Source organism: Kogia breviceps, chromosome 12 (assembly GCF_026419965.1).
Source record: "Kogia breviceps isolate mKogBre1 chromosome 12, mKogBre1 haplotype 1, whole genome shotgun sequence".
Taxonomy (NCBI): domain Eukaryota; kingdom Metazoa; phylum Chordata; class Mammalia; order Artiodactyla; family Physeteridae; genus Kogia; species Kogia breviceps.
Window position 1 is genome coordinate 19,635,812 of NC_081321.1, and position 20,898 is coordinate 19,656,709.

A 20,898-nucleotide genomic window follows, 5' to 3' on the forward strand; every position below is an offset into this window, starting at 1 on the left:
TTTTAATGCAGGGTGCTTGGTCTCCATGTGGCAAAGCAGTTTTAAATGTTTCATGGCTTCATTGGATAGCGGGTCACCACATATTATACAAAGTGGGCTTGGAGAATGTGAATCACCTGTTGCAGTGAACCCGTAATTTAAGTAGGACTCTTGGTATTTTCTTTTAAATGCAGCTTTCTTTTTGTTGGCAGTCTTAGAGTCTCTTCTGCTGTCTCATTATGAGGTCTTTCCCCTTTTCAAAGTATTGCTCAGTGGTTACACGAGCCTGTTCTTTTTGCCAAATAGCACAGTGGCTCTTACACACATCTCAAGTTTTTGGTTGGCAAAAGTCCTACACAGTGTTTGGGATTTTGAGAATTCACAGATTTTACATAATTCAAGATATTTTATAAACCTAATCAGGTGTGCAGTATTTCGGTGGTATCAGCTGTAACCCCGAACTCCAGGTCCCATATCCTGAAAATGGGCCTAAATGTAATGCTTTGATCATGAGTAAAGACATTTGCATTTTAAGGTCTGTTTTTCAAGTACAAAAAATAATTAATTAAAAAATACAACTGACAGGGTTGAAGATTATTTGGGAACCAGAGGGATATAAAACTGTGGCTTCAAAGTTGATTATATCATCATAGTTTTATTAGCATTTGTTTTCTTTTGGCCACTTAGAAAATGTGTGTTTTCACTGTAGACTGAGATCTAATACTTATTCAGTAAAGGATATTTTTCTTCGGCCGAGGAATGTAAATTTGGTGCTAAGAGATGAGTTCAAAAATATTATATTTATATCAGATTTCCAAACTTTTTTGTATCAAAAGAAATAGTAGTTGAAACACTTTCCAAGTAAAATGGATTATACCTGCTGAAAACACTACTGGTTCTCATTTAAGTTGCTGATTTTTTAAAAAAGAGTCTGACCTTGAGGACAGCTGCCTGTAGGCACAGAACACAATGAAGATGAGAAGAGAGACACTGGCCAAAGCAAACATCTGAGTCTACTAGTTGTGTCCTGAAGACTCTTTCAAATCTCCATAAGGCATCTGGGGTCTTGGGTTTGAACATTCCTTTCTAAGGGCTCATCCTTAGCAAACTCCCTGCTAGTCTAGATTCACTGGCATTTTACAAAGCCTGGTAGCGTCCTTGGGTTCTGCTTGTTAAGACTTGCAAAGTACCTTAGATTCAGGCTGCAATCTTCAGCTGAATTTGGATATAGGAAATTAGCAATTACAAAGTATTCTTTCTGCCAAAAATAACATGCTGTGGCCATTACTTTGCTCTGTGATGAAACAAGTCATTTTAATCCTTTGTAGTAGGTGGAACAATGTGTACTTGACCAACCAAAAGGGAAAATACTTCTTAACTCAAGGGAGATATTTTCAGCTACCACATGTAGACTTATGTACATAATAGGAAAAGTAATCATTTTCCCCCAAGTAAAACCTTTTAAAGTGATCTTGAAATGAAATTTGCAAAACCACCTCCACCTTAATGAGAGATTTTGTAAAGTTGCCAAAGTTTAATACCACCAGACTGCACCAAACTAGGTTTCCAACAGCCAGGTTGAAAAGAGGTGTGAAACAATTACACAGGAAATTGTGTTTACTTGAACTTTAAGATATTGCCTCAATTACTTTTCTCCATTGTCAAGGAATGCATGGACTGGAGTGATGAAAGGTTGTGTACTTCATCCTGATATTTAGCACAGGTAATTGGTTTGATTAGTGAATCAAATAGTGTTACAGCTGATGAGAACTTAGACGTTATCTAGTGAAACTTTCTTATTTTACAGATGAGAAAATTAAGGTCCAGAGGATGAACTCACTTGCCCTCAGTACTTGTGTCAGTTAGGTCTGGAAGTTTTCCTATCCCACTGTCTTGAATAGAAGGAAATGCCCAGCATCCTATGTTATTTGGATACTTGTAGCTCCCCTTTTGCTTTTAAGTCAAATCCAAACTGTTTTGCTTTTTGTTTCTCATTTTGTTTTTTTCCTTCTATCTGTTTTATGATGATGAAAATTCCCCATGGTGATACTTCTAACTACTCAGTCACTCAAGCCAGAAACCAAGAGCCATCACACCATTCACTAGATCACCAACTCTTAAACTATCTGCTTCCCAAACAGCTCTCAGATCTTGCCTTCACTCTGCATCTTCACAAACACAGTCCTTATTATTTCTCACTGCAATACTGCAGTAGTCTCTTTATTGCCACCCCCACCCCTTGCTTCCAGTGTCTTATTTCTCAGTGGCAAAAAGTGCCAGTTGCCTGCATTTCTGTTTTTTTCTGCTACACTTCCCTGCTTACCTTGAAGCTGGGTGTGACCATGTGACAAAGCTCTGGCCAATGGGAGGTAAGTAGAAGAGTCACATGGCAGTTTCTGGGAATCTTCTTAAGAAGGCAGTTGGTGGGCACAGTTTGCCCTCTTTTACTGTGTCCCTACTTAAGTTTGCTGCCTGTATTGTGGATACTACCATCTTAGACATTAGATTGGGGCCACACATGAGAGCAACAATATAAAAAGAGGCTGAGTCTTTGACACCATGGGGACTTTGATGCCCTATTAGCCTTGAACTGGATCTGTGGACATAGTTTTTTAAAGTAGTGTTATTTTGGGTTACTATCAATCAAGCCAACCCTAGTACCCACTATACAGCTAGCAACCTAAATTCCACAACAGCTTGAAGGTAATATTCCTGAAACATAGATTTGATCATGTCCCCATATTTAAAGGGCCTCCTACTGCTTGTAGAATAAAGTTCAAACTCCTTGATAAGCCATAGGGTACCTTTTGTGATCTGACCTTGGACTTTGTCTGGAGCCTCATCTCTCTTCATGCTTCCCCTTTGTGCTTAAAGCTCCAGCAATAATGAATCACTGAACTCATTGTAACCTCCAGGCTTTTGCCCAGCCTGTTTCCTCTGGTTGGAAATTTTCTACTCATCATTTAAAAACCAGTTTGGACACTTCCTTCTTCTGTGATACCTTCCTCTAAGACTCTGAATTCTGAGTTAATCACTCTCTCCTCTACGAGACTTTCACCTTGTTTCTGCTTCTATTATTGCCCTTAAACTATATGGTAATTATTTGTCAATATGTATGTATTTTTGGCAATTTCTCCTTTTATGTCTGTTAATATTTAGGTGCTCCTATATTAGGTATATATATGTTAAGAATGTTATATTGTCGTCTTGTACTGATTCCTTTCTCATTATGTAATGCCCTTCTTTGTCTTTTGTGACAGACTTGATTTTAAAGTCTACTTTGTCTGATGTGAGTTTTGCTACCACAGCTAAACTTGTTGTATCTGTTTGCAGGAAATATCGTTTTCCATCCCCTCACTTTCAGTCTGTGTGTGTCTTTAGCTCTGAAGTAAGTCTCTTGTAAGCAGCATACAGATGGGTCTTGTTTTTTCTTTAATCCAGTCAGCCACCCTATGTCTCTTGGTTGGAGCATTTATTTCATTGACATTTAAAATGAATGTTGATAGGTAAGTACTTATTTCCATTTTACTACTTGTTTTCTGTTGTTTTTGTAGTTTTTATTTGTTCTTTTCTTCTTCTTTTAGTTTCTTCCCTTATTGCTTAATGGTTTTCTTTTTTTTTAAACATCTTTATTGGAGTATAATTGCTTTACAATGTTGTGTTAGTTTGTGTTGTATAACAAAGTGAATCAGCTATATGTATACATATATCTCCATATACCCTCCCTCTTGCATCTCCCTACCACCCTCCCTATCCCACCCCTCTAGGTGGTCACAAAGCATGGAGCTGATCTCCCTGTACTATGCAGCTGCTTCCCACTAGCTAGCTATTTTACATTTGGTAGTGTATATATGTCAATGCTACTCTCTCACTTTGTCCCAGCTTACCCTTCCCCCTCCCTGTGTCCTCAAGTCCATTTTCTACATCTGTGTCTTTAATTCATGTCCTGTCCCTAGGTTCATCAGAACCATTTTTGTTTTTTTTTAGATTCCATATATATGTGTTAGCATATGGTATTTGTTTTTCTCTTTCTGACTTACTTAACTCTGTATGACAGACTCTAGGTCCATACACCTCACTACAAATAACTCAATTTCGTTTCTTTTTATGGCTGACTAATATTCCATTGTATATGTGTGCCACATCTTTTTTTATCCATTCATCTGTTGATGGACACTTAGGTTGCTTCCATGTCCTGGCTATTGTAAACAGTGCTGCAATGAACAATGTGGTACATGACTCTTTTGGAATTATGTTTTTCTCATGGTATATGCCCAGTAGTGGGATTGCTGGGTCATATGGTAGTTCTATTTTTAGTTCTATTTTGCCTTTTAATCTTCATACTAGCTTATTTAAGTGGTTGATACACAACCTTTACTGTATATTTGCTTTGCTAGTGGGATTTTTCCTTTCCTATAAAATCTTACTCCTTATTGTAGGCTTTTCATTTTCACTTTACTTCTTGTAGGGTGGTGTAGTTTTGTTGAATTCGTTTAGTTCTTGCTTGTCTGAGAAGTTTCTTATCTCTCCTTCAATTCTGAATGATACCCTTGCTGGCTAATGTACCCTAGGATGTAGGTTTTCTCTTTCAGGACTTTAAATGTATCATACCACTCCCTTCTGGCCTGCAGTGTTTCTGTAGAAAAATCAGCTGATAGCATTATGGTGGTTCCCTTGTATGTGACTCTTTGTTTTTACCTTGCTGCCTTTAGAATTATCTCTTTAATAACTTTTGCTATTTTACTTATGACATGTTGGCGCAGGTCTCTTGGGGTTCATCTTGTTTGGGACTCTCTGTGATTCTTGTACCTGGATAATATCTGTTTCCTTCTTCAGGTATGGGAAGTTTTCAGCCATAATTTCATCAAATATATTTTCCACTCTTTTCTCTCTCTCTTCGTCTGAGATCTCTATAATGTGAATGTTAGTACACTTGATATTGTCCCAGAGGTCCCTTAAACCATCTTCATTTAAAAATTATTTTTTTCTTTTTGCTTTTCTGTTTCAGTGATTTCCACTAGTCTATCTTCCAGATCACTTATGCATTCTTTGTATCACTTAGTCTGCTGTTAATTCCTTCTTTTTCATTTCAGTTATTGTATTCTTCAGCTCTGACTGGTTCTTTTTAATATTTTCTAGTTCCTTGTTAAAATTCTCACTGTGTTTATCTATTCTTTTCCCAAGTTCAGTTAGCATTCTTATTACTAATGCTTTGAACACTTTATCTGGTAAATTATTTATCTTTGTTTTCTTAGTTATTTTTTTCAGGGGTTTTTCTTGTCCTTTCATTTGAAATGAATTCCTCCAACTTCTCATTTTGTTTAGCTTTCTTTGTCTCTGTTGGGTTAAACAGTCATCTATCCAGGTCTTGAAGGGGTTTCTTTGTGTGGAAGCATCCCTATGCAGTCTGCATGTCCCCAGTGGCTTTGGTGGAGAGCTGGATCTAAAGTGAGCTTGGGTCACATCTTTCCCCAGGGTGTACTAGCAGCTCCCACCTTGGTGGGAGATGGGGCTGAAGATGGAGAGGCTAGAGCTAGAGCCATGTGTGACCTGGGGTCTCCCCTATCCTCAGTGGCTGTCACCACCCTCTCTGGGCTGGGGTTGGGTTCCAAGGTGCTGGATCAGAAGCCCTGATGTTCTTGTCTGAGCTGGTTTTGTTCCAGGTGTGCACGCTCCACCTCCTGGCAATGGTACCTTCACCCCAGAGGGGAACAGTGCTAAAGGAAGTGGGGTAAGAGTGGGTACCCAGTGTGGGCCAGGGTACGTGCTGGTATGGTCCTGGAATGCCAGTCTGAGATCCAGACTGCTCCAGATCCACTTCCCCCAAGAACACCAGCAATGGCTGCCCTCACCCCATTCAGATGCAGTACTGGGTCCGAGCTGTCTCTCTTCCCTCCACATGTTCACTCTCCTTGGCATGGCAGACTTCACCCTAGTGAGGACATGCACTGAAGCTAGAGGGGCTGGGGCATGCACTGGGGGTGGGGGTGGGTTGCTGGCCAGAGCCCTGGGCAGTTTCAATCTGCTTCTCCCACCTTGCTCCAGGCAATAAGCAAGTGTGTGACCACTCTTCACAAATGGAGCCTGGGTTTCTTACAGCCCTTCTGTAAGTCCCACTGTTTTTTAAACCAGCAAAGGGGACTCATTTTCCTGGTGTTGGATCCCAGGGCTGGGGTGCCCAATACGTGTTTTGAATCCCTCAGTTCCTAGGGAGGACCTCTGATCTTGTGTAATTCCCCACCTCTTCTGTGCCTCCTCCTAGGGGTGCAGGCCCTGACCTGATTGCTTCTCCTCCTTTCTTACCCAACTCTGTGTGAATCTTTCTTTACAGCCTTGGCTGTAGAAGAATCTTTCTTCCAGTCTCCAGTTTGTTTTCAGTGAGAACTGCTCCACACGTAGGTGTAAATTTGATGTGTGCATTGGGGGAAGCAAGCTCAGCATCCTCCACATCCACCATCTTGATCCCCTCCCTACATATACTGGAAATGTTTATTTCTTGACATAGGTTGTACTTACATGAATATTTCCTTGAAATTTTAAATTAAATTTTACATAGATGTTTTGTGTAGTTTTGTTTGTATACTACATTCCACAGTTTAAAAGGAAGGTCTGCATGTCAATAAATAAAAATGAAACATTCCAACAGAAAAATGGGCAAAAAATCAGAACTGAGTGGTCATTAAACTTTAAAAATATGCTTAACACCATTAGTAATCAGGGAAATATAAATTAAAAATACAGTGAGATACCATTTGAGACCCACCAAATGTGATTTAAAAGTATGACAGGGGCTTCCCTGGTGGCGCAGTGGTTGAGAGTCCGCCTGCCGATGCAGGGGACGCGGGTTCGTGCCCCGGTCCGGGAGGATCCCACATGCCGCGGAGTGGCTGGGCCCGTGAGCCATGGCCGCTGAGCCTGTGCGTCCGGAGCCTGTGCTCTGCAATGGGAGAGGCCACAACAGTGAGAGGCCCGCGTACCACAAAAAAAAAAAAAAGTATGACAATATCAAGTCTTGGTGAGGCTATGGAAGAACAGAAACTCTTATAAGCTGCTGGAAACCAAATTAAAAAACACCTGGGCATTATCTAGCAAAGCTAAGACAATTATACCCTACAACCTGGCAATTACTGTCCAAGATACATATGTAAGGCTGTTAATAGCAACATCATTTATAACAGCAAAATTTTGGAAATAATCCAAATGTTGGTCAATAGGAGAAAGAGGGCTTCCCTGGTGGCGCAGTGGTTGAGAGTCTGCCTGCCGATGCAGGGGACACGGGTTTGTATCCCGGTTCGGGAAGATCCCACATGCCGCGGAGCGGCTGGGCCCGTGAGCCATGGCGGCTGAGCCTGCGCGTCCGGAGCCTGTGCTCCTCAATGGGAGAGGCCCCAGCAGTGAGAGGCCCGCGTACCGCAAAAAAAGAAAATAGGAGAAAGAATAACATTTCTATTTATATAACTGTCAGAAATAGATTAACTGGAGCTACACACATCCACATGAATGAATCTCATAAACATGTTAAGGAAAACAAGTCACCAGGAAAAAAGTATGATTTCTTTTATATAAAATTTAAAACTCACAAAATTACACACATGTTTGAGATACATACATAAGTGGTAAAATTGCAAAGAAAAGCAAGGAACTGATAAACACAAAACTCAGGGTAATGTTTGATGGTGCCTACTGGGGGCTGGGATTGGGGATGGACACACAGGTGACTTCAAGACATTGTTAATGCTCTATTTGTTCTATTTCTCAAGCTGGGTGGTAGATATAAGTTCATTCATTTTACTTATTTTTTTTAAAATTAATTAAATAATTTTTGGCTGCACTGGATCTTCGTTGCTGCGCGCGGGCTTTTCTCTAGTTGCAGCGAGTGGGGGCTATTCTTTGTTGCGGTGTACGGGCTTCTCATTGCGGTGGCTTCTCTTGTTGTGGTGCACGGGCTCTAGGCACGCAGGCTTCAGTTGTTGTGGCTCACGGGCTCAGTAGCTGTGGCTCGTGGGCTCTAGAGCGCAGGCTCAGTAGTTGTAGCACATGGGTTTAGTTGCTCTGCAGCATGTGGGATCTTCCCAGACTAGGGCTCAAACCCATGTCCCCTGCATTGGCAGACGGATTCTTAATCACTGCGCCACCAGGGAAGTCCTCATTTTACTTATTTTTAAATTACATATACTTTACATAAGCTTTTTTGATTATGCTTCATCTTTCATTTTATAAATTGTTTACATTAAGAATAAAGAGTCTAATTATTGCTTTGATGTTCTAGATACCAGACAAGTTTCCAGGCAGGGATTCTGAGGTTTAAAATCTTTATGGCAAGACTATTCCACATGGAATAATTATAAAAAATGCTTTCTAGTCTACCAATTAGACTTAAGAGAGTGTAGACTGCATACAGCAGTTGTTCAGTGTGCAGATACCCGGCATCCACTTACCCTATAAGTCTCTGCACTGGCAGAAGTGTTTTACACCAAGGCCGAGCCCCAAACAGCCACCATTATCCTACCCACGTTACTACAGAGAAATCATAGAGAAGATTCAATTCTCCTGCAAAACAAAGCTAATGCTTTTGAAACACAAGGTACACGTTTATAAGAAAAGAAAATCAATACTTAATCCTCAGTCCTCATGTTCTACTCTTGCCGAAAACCAAGTTAATTCTTTTCTGAACGGTCTGTCAACCCTTTAATGCCTATGCCATAATGTTAGAAAGCATATTTTAGGTAATGTCAGAAAGTTTGATTATTTTTAACTATGCTCCTTTTATATCTAGAAATTTATTTTAATTAATTAATAATACCAGAAAAAGCAGGAAGGGGGGGCCATATGAAATTTTAGTATATTTTAGCCTCTTCATCAATTCATCAGAAAAGTATGAAATCTGACTTGTAATTGGGCAGCATGACTCTGGTTGCAGCTTGTTAATCCTGAACTTTTCTTTCTTTCTTTCTTTTTTTTTTTAAATTAATTTATTTATTTGGCTGTGTTGGGTCTTCATTTCTGCACGAGGGCTTTCTCTAGTTGCGGCGAGTGGGGGCCACTCTTCATCGCGGTGCGCGGGCCTCTCACTGTCGCGGCCTCTCTTGTTGCGGAGCACAGGCTCCAGACGCGCAGGCTCAGCAGCTGTGGCTCACGGGCCCAGTTGCTCCGTGGCATGTGGGATCTTCCCAGACCAGAGCTCAAACCCGTGTCCCCTGCATTGGCAGGCAGATTCTCAAGCACTGCGCCACCAGGGAAGCCCCTGAACTTTTCTTTCTTAAGAGCATGCATCCAGGTGAAAAGAAAAATACTCGCAACCTTCTTGCTGATTGTTTTTGGACCATATCATTATGACTTTCTCTTGTTTAGGCTGAGAAGGAGGGGAAGTCAGAGGATAGAGGGGCCAGCAGCAGAAAGCATAAGCTGTGCCTTGAGGAAAATCACTGAGTTTTGTTCATTCCTGAGGTGCCCACGTGGTTAGGGAGTTGCAGGACTTCTTCTTTGTAGCATCACATTTGCCTCAGACCCGCATATAAGAGTTTTCTCTCAAGCTTTTTCAAAGGGGCTTTTAATGACTAACAGTCAAAAGATTCCAAAGATTCTTTCCTAAGAAGGACCAAAAGTAAAAGACACTTCTGACCTGACCTGATCAAACCATCCCACTAGACTCCCATATACTTGGATTTTCCTGGAGGTGGAGGTCATGACTTTCAACAAATTTGGCTTTTAGCCCCACTAATCTGAGTCATCGAGAACCGAACACAGATGGGAAGAGGAAAGGGGGGAAATAGTTGAAACAAACAAAAAATTCAGGCTTAGTTTTCTAAGTTGCTCTGAGTTTTGTTTTGTTTTTTTCCTTGTTTTATCTAACCTAGTCTTAGAGCCCTTCTTCTGAAATTCGGACGGCACAAGTTTCTATAAATGCACACTGAGAAACATCTGGACTCTTGGCAGCAATTTGCCAAGCAGAAATCGGCAACAATGGAAATGTTCTGTACTGCTATAAAGAGCAGGAAGAAATGGTAGAGATAGATGAGTGATAAAAATTTCTGATATATCACAATAAGATGTTCCCTTTCTTAAGTCTTGCCAGAGTTCACTGTTTACCTTACGGATGTTCTTAATTATACAACCTTTAACTTTGTGGAGTGCTGGTTTAGTGTCACTTAATTTCATAAAAATATAACCAGATGTGCAATTCTTTTAATGTTCAAAATTCTATCAGGAACATATTTTGTATATTTCAATAGGAATGTTGCAAAAGTTCTTAAAAAATAAAGTCACCTACTTTTCAAAATCAGATTTTAAAAACTTTCTTACAACACCAGTGTGACATCAGCATATATGACTCTTTGCACTCATAGTCAATATGGGCACAAGGAGGTCTTTGTACATTCATTATTAAATAAGTTCTAGAACCAGATTCATAGCCTTTTCTTTTTTAGGTTGGAAGGCTCTTTAGAGTTGATTTAGTATAGTCTTTTAATTCTAAAGAAAAAGAAATGTATGCTGAACGATTAAGAAAGGAATTTTATTATACCAGGTCCTATAGAGGACATAAAGGTAATTCTTGTCCCATGAAGTTGACATCCTATTAGGCAAAAGGAGAAATACACACCAATAACATGAGCAAGAATATTAAATGCCTCAAGATGGATACATGAAGCACTGAAGTTTTAGAGTGGAAGAACAACTTAAAAATTCATGGTGGGGTCTGAGAAGGGAGGAGAGAAATTTTCTTTAAAAAGGTAACATAAGATTTGGCCCTTGAGACCTAATCAAACTTACAAGCTTTTGCATAGCAAAGGAAACCATAAAAAAAGTGAAAAGACAAACTATGGAATGGGAGAAAATATTTGCAAATGATGCGACAGACAAGGGCTTAATCTCCAAAATACACAAACAGCTCATACAACTCAACAACAAAAAAACAAACAATGCAATCAAAAAATGGGAGGAAGACCTTAATAGACATTTCTCCAAAAAAGACATACGGATGGCCAGTAGGCACATGAAGAGATGCTCAACATCACTAATTATTAGAGAAATGCAAATCAAAACTACAATGAGGTACCACCTCACACTGGTCAGAATGGCCATCATCAAAAAATCTACAAACAATAAATGCTGGAGAGGGTGTGGAGAAAAGGGAACACTCCTACACCGTTGGTGGGAATGTAAGTTGATGCAGGCACTATGGAAAACAGTGTGGAGCTTCCTCAGAAAATTAAAAATAGAATTATCATATGATTGAGCAATCCCACTCTTGGGCATATACCTGGACAAAACTATAATTCAAAAAGACACATGAACCCCTATGTTCATAGCAGCACAATTCACAATAGCCAAAACATGGAAACAACCTAAATGTCCATCAATGAATGGAGAAAGAAGATGTGGTACATATAATATAGACAATGGAATACTACTCAGCCATAAAAAAGAATGAAACAATGCCATGTGCAGCAACATGGATGCAGCTAGAGATGATCATACTAAGTGAAGTAAGTCAGAAAGAGAAATACCGTATGATATCACTTATATGTGGAATCTAAAATATGGCACAAATGAACCTATCTACGAAACAGAAACAGACTCACAGACATAGAGGACAGACTTGTGGTTGCCAAAGGGAAGGGGGATTGGGGGGGGAGGACTGAGAGTGTGGGATGAGCAGATGTAAACTATTAAATATAGGATAGATAAACAACAAGGTCCTACTGTATAGCATAGGAACTGTATTCAATATCCTGTGATAAACCATAGTAGAAAAGAATATTAAAAAGAATGTCTCTATGTGTAAAACTGAGTCACTGCTGTACAGCAGTAATTCACACAGCATTGTAAATCAACTAAGCTTCAATAAAAAAAAAATTTGGCCCTTAAAAAATGAGTAAAATTTTGACAGGAGAAACTGTAAGTCAAGGAAATTACAGCTAGGAAATAGCATAGATATGTATGGAAATTGAGAGAGAAAGGTGGAAAAGTGGGCTGGTCTTGCCTGCTAGACTAAGAAAGAGCTATACAAACAAACAACTGACTGACTGAAAAGAATTATATTCTTGAGTCAACTCTATAACATTCTCACAAATGCATCTAGTTTAAATAACGACCTCTGATAACAGAATCTGCTACCTCTTGAGAGTTCCTGTCCCAACTTTGTTTGGTTCTATTTTCTCTTTATATTGAGCCTAAACCATTTTTCTTATGGCTCCAACTTATTTGTTCAAGTTCTACCTCTTATGACCACACAGAACAAAGTCCATTTCCAAAGTCATCTTTTTTTTTTTTTCCAGCTGTGGTCCTTATGGCCAAAATATCTCCATTTTTTTAAACCACTTGTTATATGATATGGTCATTGATCATTCCCCATCCTGGTCACTGTATTCTGATTAAACTCAGTGTTTCTTTTTTTTTTTTTTGCGGTACGCGGGCCTCTCACTGTTGTGGCCTCTCCCGTTGCGGAGCACAGGCTCCGGACTCGCAGGCTCAGCGGCCACGGCTCACAGGCCCAGCCGCTCCGCGAAATGTGGGATCTTCCCAGACGGGGATACAAACCCGTGTCCCCTGCATCGGCAGGCAGACTCTCAACCACTGCACCACCAGGGAAGTCCAAACTCAGTGTTTCTTATATCCCCCTTTAGGTGAAACACTTCCATAGGACACAATTCCGCTGATATTAATGTGCAGTGGAGCAGTCTTCTAACCCTCTTTCTCTTTTCATAGACATCCTAATGTAACTGATGCAGACTAAGGCCCCCTTCATTTATATTTAGTTTAGTAGGCAATGCAAGGCCATTGAAGGCTTCTGAGCACAGGCTTACAGCTGTCCGTGGTTACAGTTGCATTAAAAAAAGAGAGAATGGAGGTGGGGGGGCATATTATTAGGAAATTAAGGTAATGGCCCAGGAAAAAGGCGATGAGAGGCTGAGTTAGAGTGGTGATAAAGCAGACAGTGAGTGATGGGAGGGGTATAGGGAAATAGACACCATGGCGCTTGACATCTCATTAGATGGGGGAAGGAGAAGCCACAGAAGTCTTTTAATTTGGACTGGGAAAAGAGTGGTCTCATTAATCAGATATAAGGAGAAAGTCTCAAGGCACAACTTCAGGGGAAAATGTTGGGCTTGGTTTTGGACATACGAAGTTTGAGGGGGCAGCAGAGGCTAAGAATGAAGGACAATTGGGGAGCCATCTTCCTTCAACAGTTGAACCTGTGGAAGTGGGTAAGACCCTCAAAGCAAAGTCTTTAAAGAGAGAAGAGAACCTTGAGAAACACCTACTTTTAGGGGTTTACAGGAGTCAGAAGAAGCAGAGAAGGAGAGTGGAGAGCACTCCTATAATCCAGGGTAGGAGTGTTAAGGGAGGGGTCAAGTTTTTGTTTGTTTTTACATTTTTATTGGAGTAGAGTTGATTTACAATGTTGTGCTAGTTTCAGGTGTACAGCAAAGTGAATCTGTTATACATACATCCACTCTTTTTTAGATTCTTTTCCCATATAGGCCATTACAGAGTATTGAGTAGAGATCCCTGTGCTCTACAGTACGTTCTTATTAGTCATCTATTTTATATATAGTAGTGTGTACATGTCAATCCCAATCTCCCAATTTATCCCTCCCCTCCTTTACCCCCTGGTAACCATAAGTTAGTTTTCTACATCTGAAACTCTGTCAAGTTTTTTTAATCATCAAATGCCAGGGAACCCAAGGAGAATAAAAACTGAGGAGAAGCTATTGCATTTGGTGATTAAGAATACATATTATTAAAGGACAATTTTAGTGGGGTATCAGACAGAAATTATATAAGATGTTAGGATATGGGTAGGTCACAAGGAAGAGGAGACCACAAAGATAAATGAATTAAAGAACACTGCCATTCAAGTGAAGGAGAAGATTAACAAGATTGAAGGAAGAGGTTTGATCATTTTGGTGAGGGTGGGAGGGCGTTGCTGGCTTTGTTTAGCATGGGGACACCCGAGCACAGGCAGTGAAAAGAAGGAGTGAAGTGAAAGGGGAGGGAGGGATAGCAAGTACACTGCAGAATCCTTGACTATGTAAGTGAGTTGAGACAGTTAAGTATATCCTATCCATGGTTTGCTCAGACATAATGGTTTAGCACTAGTATTCAAGTATTCCACCTGAGGACATTTACAGCATATTACCTTACAGGACAAAAATTTAATGGAAAAACCTCTTAAAATATGATTTAGAAATAAAGCACTGCCTTTCCCGCCTCTCTTTCTGTGTCTTCCTGTCCATCTCGGTCTGTCTGTCTCTCACACACACAAAGAGCCATGAGCACTTCCAAAACATTTCTTTGACTCTATCTCCCAGGCAAGTGGTTTGATAAGCCAACTTAACTTCATATTGGCCATGAAATTATTTCACATGGGCAGGTAAGTTAAGTAAAATGCAAACATTTTCGGTGCTGAATCCTAATCCTCGGTCCTGAGAGAACAAGAGCTTTCCATCAAACATGAGATTAGAATGGGACGCATTTGGTGCCAACTTGATTTCTTATTTAAATGGTTCTTTATAAATTTAAGTTTCCTTTGCTCACCATTTTGGCCACTTTCCCTTTATTGTATGTGGTAGATTAAAGAGTAAATGTTTATCAGTCAAAGATATTTTCTTTGAAACAGCAAAACTTCAGTTCAGGAGTAGAGCATGCCTATTAAACGTGCTTTACCATTTTAGCCTTTAACATAATTGGACCTATTCAAAGGTTTTTGTGTGTGTTCAATGAGGTAGAGCTTTTCTTTCCACTGCTAACTGCAGAAATAAGAAAAACGCCATGGCATTTGATAGAAACACAGCAAAATTAGCATTTTTAGGAGAAACTCAAATGTTTCTTGTTAAAATAAATGAATAAATTGCCTGAAAATCATGTCATTCCCTATAATTAATCATCTCTACCTGAAGTCGCTAACACACACACACGCGCACACACACACACACACACACGCTCATAATGTTAGGTAGTGATAAGTTCTGTGAAGAAGATAAGTAAGTCAGGTTAAAAGAGAGAGATGACTGATACTATTTTAGACAGTGTGGTTAGGGAAGGGCTCTCTAAGAAAGAAATATTCAAGGAAAGACTTGGATGAACAATAGTCAATATTTATTGAGCACTTACTGTGTGCCAGACATTTGTGCTAAGCTCTGTATCATTGAATCTTTACAATGATTTGCTTTACAAAAGAGGGAACTGAGGCTCAGGGAAGTTAAATAACTTGCCCAGTAACTTACACATTCTGGTAAAGACCCACAAGTTCTGGCTGAGACTTGCTTTTTCCCTTGCTGTTATTAATATTACTATTAACTTTAATATTAACATTAATGTTAATGGATGGATAATGGCCCCAAATTAATATTAACATTATTGTTAATATTAAAGTTGAGGCCTTCTGGGTATAGGATTTTCCTTTATTTTTAATGAGAACACCTAGGTAAGAAGTGAATTCTATAGAACTCCAGTGTCCCTGGGCAATCTTGAGGACCATCCGCCTCTTAGAGTCACCAGAAACACCAGACACTTCACTGATATTGGTCAAGCCTAGAGGGCAGGTATCTCAGTAGACAAGACAAGAACGTAGAGACCTCATGGACCAGTGGCGGGGGTGGCCTTTACCAGGAGAGTGGGTCATGTATCCGTGGCAACAGAGGGAAGGTGGGTGTATCGGCATGGATGCAGGTGGTGGTGGTAGCTTGCAGAACTCTTCTGGTGGCTTCTCCTTTCTCAGAGAGTTAAAATAAGAAAAGTGATTTAAAAAACCAGTAAAATAAGGATCGATGTTTATCTCTTTGGTGATAGAGTAATCTTCCCTAGTGCGAAACACTTCCTCAGACTTGACAGAAAACTATCATAAGAGGGAGATAGACAGGAAGAACATCAACTGCAATGCCAAGTGATAAATAGCTAAATAATATTAGTCTCGGTGGAGAAAGTGTGAGGCCAGAGAAGCAAGTGATTTATTTACTCTTTCTGAGTGATTCAAAGGAAGTTTTACAGAGTAGGTGAAATTTGAAGCAGTCCTGGAAGGATATAATGGTAATGGACAGACACTGTTCTAAATATTTCTATTCATAATGGTCCTATGAGACGTAGGTATTTTTCTTGCCCCCATTTTACAGGTCAAGGGATTGAGGTACACGCCCACACAGCTAGTGTGTGCATCACTGACACACGCTTGCCTAGTCTGACTCCAGAGCCTGCTCTCTCAATCACTTCCCCAATCTTAACTTTTATAGCTGAATACCATCACGATTTAAGAACTGCCTTTTCAATCTCCTGTTTGTCCCTCTGTGGTTGTTTATGCATTCGCTAACTGCAAGATTTTCCTTGAGAAGGACATTTTGATTGATTTCAACCACACCTGCCTATTAGGGTTACCAGGGGAGCTCTTCGAAAATTCCAAGTCCCAGGCTGTACCCTTGGGAATTTTGATTTAATTGGTCTTGATTGGGGGCTCAGGCAACAGTGTTTTTAGAATCATTCCCCAGGTCATTTTAATGTGCAGCTGGGGCTGAGAATCACTGACTTCAAGGAAAGAAGAGAGTTCTGAGGGGCAGATAAAAGAATTTGATACTTGCAGTACCATTGCTTTGGGTTAAGAATTTTCTCTCTTAAAAAGGAAATGCTCTAAGAGGCTGGAGCAACATGTTAAGTCTCTAGAAAGATCCCAGTGGGAGTGATTTTATCAACTCTCCTTTCTCCTTGTGATGAGACCTTCAGGAAGGGCCAGAAGTCGAATCAGAGAAGCCAAGGTTGACTAGAAAGCCAAGGATTTGCTCTGTTCTTAGTAAAATCACTTGACATTAACTTGAATATTTGTCAGTGTAATTTAATAATTGACTCCAAGACCAAATCAACTGCTAAAATCATCTAAAGATAACTCTAAATGAATTTTAGGATCATACTTTGGTTAGTAAAGTACGAAGATGGCCAGGCTATAAGCTTCATGAAAGCAGATGTTCTGTCGCTGTATCCACAGCACCTAGCATAGTGCTTAACACCTAGTAGCAGTTCATCGGACACCTGGTGAATGAGTGAAATTGATCATCCAGCTTCATCCGTGTGAAATGATTTGCCCCGGAAGAGAAAACAAGTCTGGTGACTGATGCACAGTCTTTGCGACACTATTGTAAGAACATTATGTAACTTGCTCCAATGTATTGATCCATTTCCCTGTTCGGTGACATTTGGGATTGTTCCCAACTTCCTGCTCTTAAATAAACTAAAGGATACAAGAAACACCTTTGTATATGTTTGCCTGTGCATTCACAAAGGAGCCTCTCCAGAATATATCCCTAGAAGTAGAATTGCTGGGTTGGTGGTATGTGCTTGCCAACATTTTGTACATTGTTAACTAGTTTTCCAACTTTGTACTCCAAATAATACACAAAATGCAAAATATGAAGAAAAAGATTATCAATTTGATTTAAAATATAAAAATTCTTTTTTTAAAAAAAAGATTAGAAATAAGATGTAATTTCCAACTACTCTAATAATTAAGGTAACAAAAAACAATAAAACAAATAACAGGGAGGTATTTTAAGTAAAATAAGATAGTAATCATTAATCACAATAAGTGTGAATTTAATTTCCATTTTAAGGAGAGATTTCTGAATTGGAATCAAATATAAAAATTCTAAAATATAAAAATTCTAAATAAAATATAAAAATTCTAAATTCTAAATATAAAAATTCTAAAATATAAAAATTCTAAATGACAAAATAGACAATAAACGTTTAGCTAAAACGTATTGTAGCTCTTTTCACTTCTTTCCAATACAAGTAAACAATAGAATAAACAAACTTAAAGTTCCAAGTTCCCCTTTTGTAATCAGCTCATAAAATGGCTACGAAAGACTAGCACCCCACCCCTCTTGTGTCTGGCTTTGCCCAAGAAGTTGTTTCGGAGAATATTCACATCTCCAGATGGTTCTTCAGGGCAGTTTGGCTGATGGTGGTCCAGCTGAGATCCAGGAAAGAATGATCTAAGACTGCAGGCGTTCATTCTGCCATTTTTCCAAAACAAACTCCCAGCCCTTGGCGGGTGGGGCAGAACACCCGGCCACCTGGAGCCCCTCCCTGGCACGCCTGCCTTTCCCTGCGGCTCAGCCCTCAGGGACAGACTGGTTTTAGCAAACTGGACCGTCAAGCTTTCCTGGGCATAACTAATGCAAGAGAATTCTCACCAAGGCTGATCATAGACAGATTTGCTAATTCCCCCTTTTTTGAAGCATTCATTATAAAATTTTTGTCTGAATATGTAAATGCTCTCTGTAATCAAAGAACTCAGAGTAGAAGTGTCTGACCCTTCTCAGGGAATCCTTTGAACTCTGTATCTCCCAAAGCTTTAGCTTTTAAATATTTGAGAGATGTGAAGACTATGTGTACTTTATGATGTAGACTCAACTTTGACTCTACTTGAAATTCGGGGGTACCGTGCTGAGAAAAAGAAAAAAAAGCTTAGCTATTGCCATAGTTTACTTCCAGTTATGACAGAGCTGCCCTTCCAGAGGAAACGATGTGTTCCCGTGTACGATTGTATTTTAGATGGGATAGCAATACCTATGGCAATTTTCCATACGAGGTTTTAAAAGGACATTTCAGAAAAACAAGGAAACAAAACCCCGAACAGACCTTTTTTTTTAATGTTAACAGGAACTTCAGCACCCTCTCATTCTAACTCCATTTAGTTCTACTTACTCAATTCTAATTTTCACCATTAGCAAAATAAATTTAATGGATCTGTTTTGTGGTGGTTGTTTCTCTGAAGCATAAGAAAATGATACAATGTACCTTTTCAATGTACATATTTCTTTTCTTCAACACAATAGGAGTAAATCTACTAGTTTTTCCTTCCACAGAAAAACAAAAGCTGCTGCTACTGCCATGTGAGCGGCCCATCTGAATGGTCTCCAGGGACATGCTAGCTTTTCACCGAGCAAGTCATTCAGTTTGACTTTTTTCTATGTGCCTTTTCTCTGAACTGACTCCCTTTCTTGTGTTGAACACAAAAGTCTCAACTCAGCACAGCAGCTTCAGGCACCAGGTCACCTGGGTCCTCTCACAAAACCTCGTGTGGATTGCATTCATCTCTAAAGCCATTACTATTTGCTTCCATGTCTTCATTGGCTCTAATAATGGTCAAAATTTATTGAATCCTTGCCATGTGTCAAACGTTTCATGTGCACCTTGTCATGTAATTCTCCCCAACCTTATGCAACAGATATTTCACCCCAAGTTGACAGATGGAGAGAAATGGAAGCATCAGAGGCTTAAGTAACTTGTTCAAGATAGGCAAGTGGCAAGGAGAAGCCTCAAAGCCAGGTGAGCTGCCATCAGAGTCGGGCTCCGAACCACTCTCCCGGGGTGCCTCGTGTCTGTATCCTCCATCTCCGTGCATTGCTATATCCGACCTCCACAAGATCGGATCTCTCTGGTTTGTTCACCGAGGTATTCCAAGGGCCTAGAACAATGCCTACATGTAGTTAACACACGATAAATATTTCTTGAATGAATACATCTCTTTGTTAATTTTTTCTTTCACTTATTCATTTGTTTAGTAAACAAATGTTGATTGAGCCCATAACACCAGGACTTATTCTACACACATGAGAGGCAATAATGAACAAAATCCCTCCCCTCAAGAAGATTCCTTTTTTTTTTTTGGCCAGGCCATGCAGCTTGTGGGATCTTAGTTCCCTGACCAGGGATTGAACCTGGGCCACAGCAATAAAAGTGCCTAATCCTAACCACTAGACCACTAGGGAACTCCCAAGAAGATTACATTCTCAATGGAAAAGACAGACTAATAAACATTTAATAATTAGGTAATGAGTTGTTGTGAAGACAAAAAAGCAGGGTAAAGGGACTAGAAAATGATGGGGGGGGTAGTATTTTAGCTTGGGTGGTTGTGGAAGGCTTGTCTAAAATGCAGACATTTGGGCAGACACGTGAAGGAGGGAAGGAAATGAGTCATTTGGTTATCCAGAGGGAGAGGCCCCAAAGAGGAGAAAAAGCAGGTGCCAAGGCCATGAGGTGGGAGCATGTTGGGCACATTCCAGGGACAAGAGGGAGTCAGTGTGGATGCTTCTAGTGAAAAAGGAGGAGGGTAATAAGAGAGATGATCAGAGAAGTGGAGGAGAGGAAAGCGCTGGGCTTTATAGGCCACGGAGAGAACTTCAGCTTTTATACTGAGTGAGATGGGAAACTAATAGATGGTTTTGAACAGAGAACTTAGGAGATTTACTTCCTTAATAAAGGGATATCTCCCTGTGGGGGAGAACTGTAAGAGGGTGTTCCCTCTTACATGGAAGCAGACAGACCAGTCAGGGGATCTTACAATAGTCCTGGCTAGAGGCAATGGTAGGTTAGACCAAAGTAGTAGCAATAGGGGTGATGAGAAATACTTAAATTCTAAATATCTTTCAAGGGTGGTATAATTTGCTGGTGGAGTGAATGTGGGATATGAAAGAAAGAGAGGAACAGCCCTTAGATTTTAGACATTTGAAGCAGGGCATTTACTGAATTGGGAAGGCTCTGGGAAGAGTAGGCGTGGAACTTGGGGGAAATCAAGAGCTTGGGTTTTGAACATGTTTCTCACCATCCAGTACTGCTATGTATGCTGAGCATATTCAATAATGATTATATAAGCCAGCAACTCAGTGACCTGAAAATCTAAACACCCTTAGGGTATACCAAGCAGGTAACCTAACCATATGACATGGCCAAGTACAAAAACAGCAAAGCAGTGGTGAGATCACTGAACCAGAGAATTCATGCATGATCCACAGGCACTAACAAACATAAAACAAACAGTTGCTCTGGGCTGTGTTGCCCTTGACCTTGAGTTTGCGAGCCCTACAAAATGATTTCAGACATCACTGGCTTTCATCCACATCATTCTTAGTTAATACTGATATGTAC

General features: G+C 40.0%; 1 protein-coding gene and 1 non-coding gene across 16 annotated transcripts in view; both read right to left on the minus strand.

The window, feature by feature from the left end:
- The window catches only part of LMNTD1 (lamin tail domain containing 1), a 458,342-nt gene that overhangs the window by 133,481 nt on the left and 303,963 nt on the right, over window positions 1-20,898 (minus strand). The gene's annotated exons all lie outside the window — the stretch shown is intronic.
- TRNAK-UUU (transfer RNA lysine (anticodon UUU)) lies at window positions 19,671-19,742 on the minus strand. The gene has a single exon. It is a non-coding gene; the product is annotated as a tRNA-Lys (tRNA).